At 46.8% G+C, this 11,494-nt stretch overlaps 1 long non-coding RNA gene across 1 annotated transcript; it reads left to right on the top strand.

Moving 5' to 3' along the window:
* The first annotated feature begins 6,545 nt into the window (after positions 1-6,545).
* Positions 6,546-11,262, top strand: LOC122706193. Its single transcript, XR_006344336.1, has 3 exons — positions 6,546-6,661; positions 6,863-7,045; positions 11,199-11,262. It is a non-coding gene; the product is annotated as an uncharacterized LOC122706193 (long non-coding RNA).
* The last annotated feature ends 232 nt before the right edge of the window (positions 11,263-11,494 follow it).

Below are 11,494 nucleotides of genomic sequence, written 5' to 3'. Positions count from 1 at the left end.
CTTCCGATGGGCATCATACTTTGGCCACATTTTCACTGGGCATCGGCATTCCTGTTTTATCATGGGATGTCTTATCTGCTCTCATTCCACAAATGGAGACAGAAGCCTCATACAACCATCCTTCCTTCCTTTCTCTCTGTCCAGACACAGGTGATGAAGGATGCTCTTGAGAGGCAGAGACCTTGTTGGCCCTAGTGCCCTGGTTTAGTGCTTGGCACAGAGTAGGTGCTCAACAATATATGTTGAATGCTTTGTTTTGTCTAAAATCAAAAATAATGCTAATCCTGCCACCTTCCACCTATGTTAGAGAGGATCTAATTTTGATGTTTGTCCGGGGCTTTTCATCCTTTGATTAAAAGGAATAATGCAAATTAATTTTCAGGTATGATAATAGTTATCACTGTATATCTGACTCGTCCCCTGGATCTTCCCAGACACCACCCGTGCTTACATCTTGCTTGTGTTATTTGTGCAATGCCCAGGGGGCAGGAATGCAGAGAACTTTCTGGCTGCTATAGCAGCAGCATGGGGAATTAAAATGCCTTGCTCTGGGAATGCCAGTTAGTTTCCTGGCAAATCCCTCTGGTGCGGTTTGAAAGTCTCTTCCTGGATGGTGTAGACGCCCTGGAATTCTGTTGCTCTGCATCCATTCAGTATTCCCTCCTCTGTGTCTCACCCTCAGGATTGGCTTGGAGCCAAATAGGATAGTGATGAGTGATGGGCCCCTGAGATGACTGAGTCCCCCCTGGGAATTGGGTTTTGTCTTAGGTGGTATTGTCTAGACCATCTTGATAATGCCTGTGGTACTCCTGGGACAGCTATCCCATTTTTACCTGCAGGAAGCTCTGAGAAGTTAGAGACTATTTTGCTCCAAGCCAATCCTGAGGGTGAGACACAGAGGAGGGAATACTGAATGGATGCAGAGCAACAGAATTCCAGGGCGTTCTGGAATTCCAGAATTCCAGTCTCTTCCATCCAGGAAGAGACTTTCAAACCGCACAATATCCCATAAGCATTCTGCTGAAAACCTGAGATCCAGACAGGTCACATTGCTGGCTCAAGGTCACTCTTTTTGGAAGCATCAGAGCTCTGATCCCCATTTCCTGGATTCTGAAACTTGTGTCCACTTGACACTTGCTGCAGGGCTAGACTCTGCCTTTAGGATGAGCAGGGTTCTGAGCAGAGGGTCACTGGGGCAGGTGGTCACAGGTTCTAGAAGTTAGAGTTTTCTGGTATCGCTGGATACTCATAATCAAGGGTGAAAGACAAAATATCTTGAAGTCAGTAAGACTTGGGCACTGATCAGTCAGAGCTGAGTCTCACCAATCAGAACGGATGCTGCCTGTGAAACTGCTGGTCACTCAGTCGTGTCCAACTCTTTGTGACCCCATGGGCTCCTCTGTCCATGTAATTCTCCAGGCAAGAATACTAGGATGAGTAATCATTCTCTTCTCCAGGGGATCTTCCTGATCCTCTGGAAGTCCGACAGTACCGTAGTGGGTAACCTGTCCCTTCTCCAGCATATCTTTCTGATGCAGGAATTGAACTGGGATTTCCTGCATTGCAGGCAGATTCTTCACCATCTGAACCACGAGGGAAACCTAGATGCTGCCTGTAAACCACTAGAAAGGCCATAAATGGGGGATGTACAATCCTGCTGATAATGGAGGGTGGCTGTTGTCACTATTCTAGTTTTCTGTTTCTCAGTGTATGCAGGCTCCTCTTAGTTTGGACTACTGTGCAGCTAAACTTGACTCTCTCCCGACCCTACTCACAAGACTGGGCCCATATTTTGCTTTCTCACTCCCTGATCTGGACCTTGCTCATGGCTGGGCTTAGCCGCTGGTTGCCCGTGGACTTGATGCAATCAGTTGCCTTAAATATGCTTGCTTTTCTCTGGATTTATGTGGAACATGCCTGCAGTGGCTAGCGTCCTCCCACTCTGGGAGCCAGAGCAAATGGACACTGAGTGGACTTGAATCCAGTCTACAGCCAAAACCACATCCAGCCAACACACGGCCTGGAGCAGAGCCTTGCAGCTGAACCAAGTCTCACAACAGAACGACTGTGAACTTGAGACCAGTGAGCATGAGAATAAACACTCAGTGTTGCAAACACTGGGCTGGGGTGGTCCTGCACCATTGTTGCTGCAACTGCTGACTACGTCAGGATTGTGCAGCTTAGAGTGTGGCCTTGGGAATTGCAGGGCTTCCCTGATAGCTCAGTTGATAAAGAATCTGCCTGCAATACAGGAGACCCGGGTTCAATTCCTGGGTCAGAAAGATCTGCTGGAGAAGAGACAGGCTACTCACTCCAGTACTGTTGGGCTTGCCTGGTGGCTCAGCTGGTAAAGAATCTGCCTGCAATGCGGGAGACCTGGGTTCGATCCCTGGGTTGGGAAGATCCCCTGGAGAAGGGAAAGGCTACCCACTCCAATATTCTGGCCTGGAGAATTCCACAGACTGTATAGTCCATGGGGTCGCAAAGAGTTGGACACAACTGACTTTCACTTCACTTTGGAATTGCATAGTCCTTTGTGTGTGTGTGTGTGTGTTTTGAGGTTTCTTACTTTAATTTTTTTCCAAATTTTTGATTAATTAATGTTTATTGGCATATGGTTCCTTTACAATCTTGTGTTAGTTTCAGGTGTACGGCAAAGTGAATCAGCTGCGTAGATACATATATACCCTCTTTTGGATTCCCTTCCCAGTTAGGTCACCACAGTGCGTGGAGTAGGGTTCCCTGAGCTATACATTAGGTTCCCATTAGTTATCTCTTTTATACATAATATCAATAGTGCGTATATGTCAATCCCAATCTCCCAATTCCTCCTACCCCTGGAATTGCATAGTCCTTTGAAAGGGATTCTGCCTCCTTTTGGTATTGCGAGTTTGGGTCACTTAGCTTTAGATTCCCAGTAAGAAACAGACTGCTTCTTTCTTCCTGCAGGACTTTGCTTTAAGCCACAGAGACCCACTGTTATATGTAAAATAAACAAAGACCTACTGTACTGCACAGAGAACTGTGTTCAATATTTTGTAAAAACCTATAATGGAAAGGCATCTGAAAAATTATATGCATATATATCTATATAAACTGAATCATTTTACTATACACCTGACACTAATACTACACACCAGTAAAATGTTTGTTTCAAAAAAAAAATCTTTTTTTAAAGAGTTTCAGACTAGGGGGTCATGACTGTATTAATGCATAATGTTGGCAACAATGAACGGACAATTCACTAATAGTTAAGTGATTATAGATTAAAAAGTCCCCCCACCCCAACCCCAACCCTGCCTGGAACTGAGCATTCTCATTTCCTCTGGATCCCATAATAAACACCGCTACCCACTATTCCACTTCCTATTTGCCTGCCTGACACCCATGAGCCTTGGTGATGAAGGGTAACATATATAGGCAGCAGTAGAGAGGATGCAAGACTCTAAGGCATCATTTTGGACAAGAATATCTGGGTGCTGTTAATAAATGCTAATATCACATGGTAACTAACAACATCACCACCACCATAGCTGCCTCCTCTTGTGAGTGCCTCCCCGGGCCAGTCACTGTGAGTGCTATACCTCACCCTTTGTTTTCACAATCACACTCCGAGGGAAACACTGTCTACCTTCATTTTCAAGCATGGAAATCAGGCTCAGAGAGGCTGGTGTATGTGCACAAGGTCACACAGCTAATATGGTGGAGTGAGAGTAGAATCCCAGCCTGACTCTGTCTCCTTTCGATAGCACATGAAATGCCTTTGCGATGGACTGAATGTTTGTGTGTTTCCAAAATTCACATGTTGGAGCTCTGACCTCAGTGTGGCTGTGATTTGAGATGGTGCCTCTAAGGAAGTGACTGAGGTTAAATAAAGCCATAAGAGTTGAACTCGGATCCTACAGAATTAGTACCCTTTAAGATGAGACTCCAGAGAGCTTGCTAGCTAGCTAGCTTTCTCTCTCTCCCCTCACTCTCTCTACAAGGCCCCAAGGCAAGGCCCTAGGGACATGCTGGCCATCTACAAGCCAGGAAGAGAGGTCTCACCAGAAACCAAGGTGACCAGAACTTTGATCCTGAACTTCTAAACTAGAAAAATGTTAGAAAATAAATTTCTGTTGCTTAAATCACCCAGGCCGCGATGCTCTGTTTCTGCAACCCAAGCCACCTAATACAGCCTTAAAAACATTCAAAGCCCACATTCATTCAGGCACCCCACCACCCCCACCCGACTCAGGACACAGGGAGGGTCCGGGTGTCTCTTTGCCCGTCTCCTCTGAGCAGAGGTGGGAATGGCACACCGGTGGCCGCCAATAGCATCTCAGGACTCAGGACTGACTCCAGGCTGACAGCTCTGGCTCCAGGAAGGACATTATCTAGATTATGTATTGTTTCACTCTGGTGGAAATTAGCCGCTGCTTCTTGTATAAATAACTAATAATGAACAGCCGTATTCTCCCTAGTGGAGCCTGATTATGACCTTGGAAGACACCTGGGAGCTCAACCTGGGCTGATGCTGCTGTCTGTGGCCCTGCCAGATCACTGCTCTCTCCATGTCTTGGTGAAATATTCCTCACGCCGGGGTTCTGTTTTCATTATCTGTGTGTGTGTGTGTATGTGTGTGTGTGTGTGTGTGTGTGTGTGTGTCTGTGTGTGTAGCTTGCATCCTTTCTCTCCTAATTAAAGGGGATTCCCTGTAACTAGTGGGCGGCGGGGACAGGGAGGTGTGAGGGACTGGGGACAAGCCCAGAGCTGCAGGGGAAAATGAGACATCCAGGCCTCCGGGCACAGTCTGTCCTCAGCCTTTGCCTCTGTGGGATGGCACAAGTTGGGCCTGGAAATAGCTCCAGCCCATTTCACAGACACGGTCACTCCAGTTTGTCAGGCTGTTGTCGCCGTAAAAGATGATCTTATTTTCAAGTCCTGTGGGGGAGGGAGGGAATAACAGCAAAACTAAATCAAAAATCAAAGAAAGAGAAGAAGAAAGCCCAAATGCTGCCGGATGTCCACAACATTCAGCGGAGAGCGGGTGACAAACAGCCCAGGGTGGCAGGCCTGTGTGTTGGACGTCTCCCAGAAGCCACGTGGCGAGGCCTCCGTGGGCCTGTCTGTGCACTTCGTGCTCTCAGATGGGACAGCCAGAGATACTCCTTTCCTGGCACATCAAGTGTTTCATTTCCTTCTTAACATGTTTTAAAATGAAGCACACGCCTCCCCACACGGAGGCCTGAGTCAAACCCTATTTGCCTTCAACTCGCAGCAGCTAATCCAGCCAGAGGTGGTTGTCTGAGACACACAGGCGGTCCTTGTCACACAGGGGAGGGGAGACAGGGCAGGGACGGACAGGGAGAACTCTATGAAGACTCCACCTGGGAGTCCTTGTGGTTGGTCCGCAAGCCTCTGAAAGGCACGTGTACTGCCGTGCGTTTTTTTTCCTAACAATAATAAAGATCAGGTGCAGTTGTGGGGAGCCCTCAGCATTAGGAGCCTAACACGCATGTTATTTAACCCCCACAATCTCTGAGGTCAGACCTGCTTGAGATAGCTCAGATGAGGGAACCAAAGCAACGGGCTTAGAAGTCATGTGTCTGAAGCCATATGACAGAGCTGGAGTCAGAGTCCAGGACGATGAGACTCAAGATTCGACAAGACTCAAGATTTGACCGGCTCAGCCCTCCCAGACCTGCAGGATGGCCCACGAGCTGAGTGGAAGAAGCTGGGTTCTGAGTGAAAGAAGCAGGGTGTATGTGTTGTGGCAAGAGATTTAGAAAAAAATAAGAGGCAGCAGTTATATGTTATTTTACAGTGAAGGATACCCAGAGACAAAACAGCAGAGGAGGTAAAGTGACAAAAACATATTACAGCCACATTGAAGCAAAAGTGACGGCTTTTTAAGGCAGAGGTGCTGACCCCAGAGCTCTGCGGAGTGGTGAGGCTATCACCTAGAAAGGGGGGTGGGGGTGGCTTTAACAACTCCTGGAACACCCCCCACCCCTCGAGTTCCTGGGCACTGGAGGCTGAGTGACTGCCAAGAATGCCCTCTTCTGGTGATGCTCTCAAAGCCCAGGATGACAGCAAGGCAGAACGAGACCTGTGTTTTCAGATTCCTGGGGAGGTTCTCGGCATCAAGACATAGTGTCACTCAAGCAAATAGCTCTCCCCTCTCTCTTCCTCTTCATCCCCCCCAGCTAGCGATAGGTCAATTATTCTAATAAAGTAAGATAGACCATGATCGAGATTTGGCTTCCTTTTTTTTTTTCTCTCTCTCTCTCTAATCAGGAATAATACTCTCTATGTCATCTGTATATTTATGATAGCTCAAAGACATGGGTGTGTGGATCTAATTAAAAATGTGAAAGGGTTTAGCAGCCTGCTGCTTCCCTGCAACTCTCTGGTTGCCAAATCTTGGCAGCCGTGTTGAAACGGGGCCAAGTGTTTAGTGTGGAGCTGAACGCCTGCCAGCCGGGGTGCTGCATTGTGGGGCCAGGAAGCCTGGCGGGGTTGCGTTAAAACCAGCTCACACAGGGCTGGGCAGGGAGCAGGACCCGGGACCCAGAGGAAACCAGATGCAGAGGAAGGGTCTTGCTCTCTGCTTGCTTCCCCACTCAACGCAGGACCACTTAGACCATCTCGGAGACTAGACAGGCCTGCTAGCCACTAGGTGGGAGATCCTCCCCACAGTCTTTGCTACAGTCGGGCCTCTTCAGAGGAGAAGCAACCCTCCACTCTCTCCCAGCAGTGAGGGGCTCTGCACTGACAGCCGTCTCGTGGTGCATGTGCCTATTGAGTTCCAGGAGTCTTCCCTGGAAGCCTGAGTCTCTCTCGATGGCTCGTTTCATTGTTCTGTGTCTTCCCTCTCAAGCAGCGGAGCCCTGCGCTGGGTTTCTCTCCAACCGGACGATGCACACACATCCCCTTGGGGAATCTGAGGCAGGATTCTGATCCAGCGGGGAAAGGGGAGAACTCATATTGCCGAGATCAGAGCTGACCGGAACCGCTGAAGTGCTCAGTTATCAATTCTGACTCCTCGTGTCATGGATTCAAGGTTGGTGGGTTCTGAAAAGTCCAGCCTAGGTGATTCAGAGTCCCACTGGGGTCGGGGGTGGGGGAGGTGATTCAAAGAGCTCGGCCCCCTCTCCCTGGTGTGTTGACAAGATAAGTGAGACTAAAACACATCAAAGATAAGGGTTACTTCTCATTTCCTCGAAATGTGCCTGTTATAAACAAATAACAGAAGAAAAGGAATCGCATTCTTTCTGTTCAGAAACACTCCCCTGCAAACAATGAAAATTTAGTTCAACAAAGATCTGCTGTGATATTAGGGGGAGTGACATGTCTGGGGGGCTAGGACAGGGGATGAGAGGAGATTTAACCTTTTAACTTTTTGTCTTGTGTACTATTGATTTTGATGATAATGCATGATGGTACGTTCTTTTTAATTAAAAAAGGGTGTGGGGGGGAAGGCCAGAAAAAGCAAGAGTGTACCCAGTAGGGAGCCTGGTAATGACCTGTCCCCAGGGCAACCATCAGGCCAGTGGTGGAGAGAGCCTGGAGGGGTTTGAGGTCACTCGGTCCTGGAGTGGAATCTGGGCGCTGGCACGATGCTTGGGGAAGCCAGCTGACATCGCCAGGCTCTGAGGCCCTGCCAACAGCAGGAAGGAGCTGTGCCTTCTTTGCGGGAGCTGCCCTGCGTGCTAGGGATGTGGATGCGAAGGGGGCCAGACCCAGGGGGCCGGGCCGGGTGTCTGACAGATCCAGGGCCCCTCTCCACTGGGGCCAGAGCACTATGCCGGGTAGAATTTCATCCCAGCAGACGACTGCTAAGAACAAATACATTCTAAAACCTCAGGACGGGAGCTAATCACTTCGGATGTCACCAAGCCACCTTTCGTGGTATCAGAGGGAGCCTGGAAAAAAAAAAAAATGGGGTCCCTGGGGAACCGCAGAGTATTTTCTCTTTCTTTGACAGAGATAAATTTACACGTATGAAAAGTTTAAAATGACACGCCAAATACACCCCAAGTCATCATACTTTAGTCGGCCATGTTTATCCTGAAAAATTAAACTGCGCGAAGTCGGCCCTATGGAGGGAGATGCAGGTCACGTGGTCCCTGTACAATTAGGGGCTGATGTGTTCTTAAAATCCTGAGTCAGCGTCTGTGTCCATCTCTTCGTGGATGGATAACATAGAACTCACTGCTTCCATCACAAAGAGAAAGGCCGTTTGCTACTAAATATCCTAAGATTTTTTTTTTTCTTTAGGAAAATCACACTCCAAGAGACTTTATCACATTTCACTCCTAACATGTGGGCAGGTGATTGTCTAAACCACTGAGGGAAGATGTTCCAGGTAAACATCTAATTAATTAAAGAAAACCTCTCTCTCTCCACCCCAACCCAGAAAAGACTGCAATTTAGAAAGACACACACACATACACACTTTTAAAAAGGCTTCCAAGCAAATGAATCGTCTAGCCCGACCACCTCTGATAATTAAAGTCTACAGACCTCAAACCTCCCAGCCTCCCTCCAACGTCTGTGTGACCACCACCCCTCCACTCTTCCAAGCAACATTTGCTCCAACTTAATATTCTGGTGCTTTTGGGAACAACATTTAAAAATAAACCATTTTGGCACATTGTCAAAGTCTTGTCTAAATTTCTTCATGACAACCACCCTAAGTGAGATTTTAAAAATCAAAAGAGTTGGAGGTGGGGGGGGGCAGGGAAAGGAGTCCCCATTTATAGAGTTCTAATTTCAGACAACGCCCAATGAGAATGCATTTATTTCTCCTTCGTCCTCGTTTCTGATTCCCTCACTTGCATGTAGGGCATCCTTGTCCCAGCCCTTGACTCCTAAGCCTGTATTTCTTTCATCCTCTCCATGGGACCTGGCACTTGGGTTGGTGATAAAGAAACTCTGAAATTCTAGGACAACTTTTTTTGCTCATGGCCCAGGCTGGTCGCTAAAGAAAGAAGTCCTAGGCAGAGAAGGGGCCTCAGGCGGGTGTTAAAATGTTGTTTCTGGTCCTGCGTAGCAAGCACAGCAAAACAGTCCTGTCTGCTCTGTTCCTATCAACAGCCTGATCTCCTTGGTCTGTTGCTAAGAGACCAGCCTGTTGTTTACAAGATCATCGGTGGCGTAGACTTCCATAATTTATAATTTATTATCTTAGTGTCAAAACTTGGGTTGGTTTTTATTTTAGTTCACCGTAGATCCAATAATTGTTAGATACAACAAAGTTCACGTATCTGCCAGTGGTTCTGTTGTTGCTCTGATAGCGTCCCTGGCTGCCCCTAAGTTTAGATGCTACGGGAAAAAAATGCTATTATAAACTGAAAATGAATATCATTTTTTGTCCATTAACTTCATGCATTATATGACTGCTCAGGTCAATGGATTCCCTCCAGATTTTCTCACTACTGAAAGCATGTTTCTGCCCAACCTAGAGAGAAATGAATTGAAATGATTTCAATTATTACAAGAAAGGAATTGAGTCTTCTGACTATATATTTCAGCACCCAACTCTCCAATCCTCTCTCCACAAAGTTCAGGGCCAGAGACACTTAACCAGCACTAGAAATTACCCCCGAGCATTGTCGGGTATGGTGAGCTCACCAAACTACCTTTAGAGAGTCCTCCACTCACAGCAAGTCAATCAGCCCAGTAAGGAAGTGATGACAGAGAAGAAAGAGAGTTATTTAAATAAAACCAGCTCAGTCACAATACCCCAGCCTAAAGAAGAAGAAGAGAAACAGTTCAAGTGTTACAGTCAGGATCAATGCTAACATTTATAGAGCCGGGCACAAGGCTGAGTGCTCAACCTGGACTAGCGTGCAAAGCTCCCGACAAACTTAAGAGAAAATTCTAGTATTAGCCCCATTGTAGAGACAACAAAGTCAGAACTTAATAACCTTCAATGAAAGGCAGGACTGAACTCAGACTGAGTGTCCCTGGATACATCATTCTCATAGAAATTAAAAAAAAAAAAATCAGCTTGGGCTTTGTAATTTACTGTCTATGAACAGTCCACAGACATTTGATGGAGCAGGGAAATTAACATAGGTTCCAAAATCATATCATCACATTATCTTTCCCTGCAGTCATTGGAATCTCTCTAGAAACCACAGAGCATGAGAAATTTCTAGGAAGGGTATTTTATTTTCCCCATCAAAGGACCTGGCAAATTCTAATGACATTTTACTGGGAATTAGATTTGTCGCTTTCCAGAAAGCAATTATGGTGATCATCCACACTGGCATTTTTCACTGCTGTATCGCTAGTCTCTCCCCAGTGGTGCTATGGCCAGGGTATCACACAGATCTAAGATCTCCTGGACCATCTCTGCTTGGGGTTGGTTGGCAGCCTCTTTTTAACTCCTGTGGTAAAAAGAGATAAATAAACAAGTTGGAAACCATTGACCACCAAAGAAGCAGTCAACCTCTTGATGACTTAACCATTTCTCAAGATAGGTCTGAGACCTAGTTACTTTTTTCTCTCCAAGTAGAGATTTAATCCCTTTCAAACATGTGGATTTTTTGACTGGAACCCACAGATCCACCCCAAGCAGCATAGAAAGGGGGCCCAGATCCCTCAGTTTATCTTCCAAGAGCACCTTTCTGAAATGAGCATCACCCTGAAGTTGTGAATAGGGCCCAATTCATCTTGGCAGCTACATGATAGATGGGTACATTGTTTAGGATGTTGTGGATCAGAAGTTGTGGCTTCTGTTTCCTGTCTACCACTTAGCAAGCCCTGTGAACAGAGGTGGGTCTATTCAACCACTAGGTTCTTAGTTTCTACATTCACAAAAACAAGGATGATATGACCTTCCTTACAAGGGAGAGACGATTAAAACTGAACAATGGATGCAACACAAAATCAGGGGGAGCAAACTCTCCAAGAGTGATTAACATCATTACTGGAGCCCTAGGGCCCAATGAAATGCCTGACAAATAGTAGCCTTTCATGGCTGTCTATGCAGCTGCCCGCGCTACGTGCCCCCAAACCGCTAAGCACTGGGGCCTCTGAGATGGAAGACGAAGCTTTCTCCTGTCAATTGTTCACTCTGTCATGGAGGAGACAGATGTGTAAATGATTATTTAGAGCGATGCACTTACTTCTATGGAGACCCAGATTGAGACGCGACCTTGGGAAAATGTAGTCTTCAAACCTCTTTTTTGTTTTCTGTACCATAGGGATATAACCGCCTGATCACCTTGAGAAGAAAAAGAAGGATGCCCCATGCCATCTGTCACCCAGGAAGCGCTCAGTAAATATGGAGGGGTGGGAGGGGAGAAGGACCTGTGATCCCATTCCAATTGCTACCTCTGTCCTGGCTTTTTTATGGGAGTTTCTAGAACAAGTGCAGGCATATTCCTTGATAAAAATCAAAGGTCCTTAGAGCAAAGCCTCACCAGTCACCTAGGTGAGGCCTTCATCACTGTCAGCAGGAATCATCATACTAGTGATGCAGGTACTGATTCCTCCTACC

This window comes from Cervus elaphus, chromosome 13, assembly GCF_910594005.1.
Source record: "Cervus elaphus chromosome 13, mCerEla1.1, whole genome shotgun sequence".
NCBI lineage: Eukaryota > Metazoa > Chordata > Mammalia > Artiodactyla > Cervidae > Cervus > Cervus elaphus.
The sequence above is the reverse complement of the archived record's forward strand: the minus strand, read 5'-3'. Positions and strand labels throughout refer to the sequence as shown.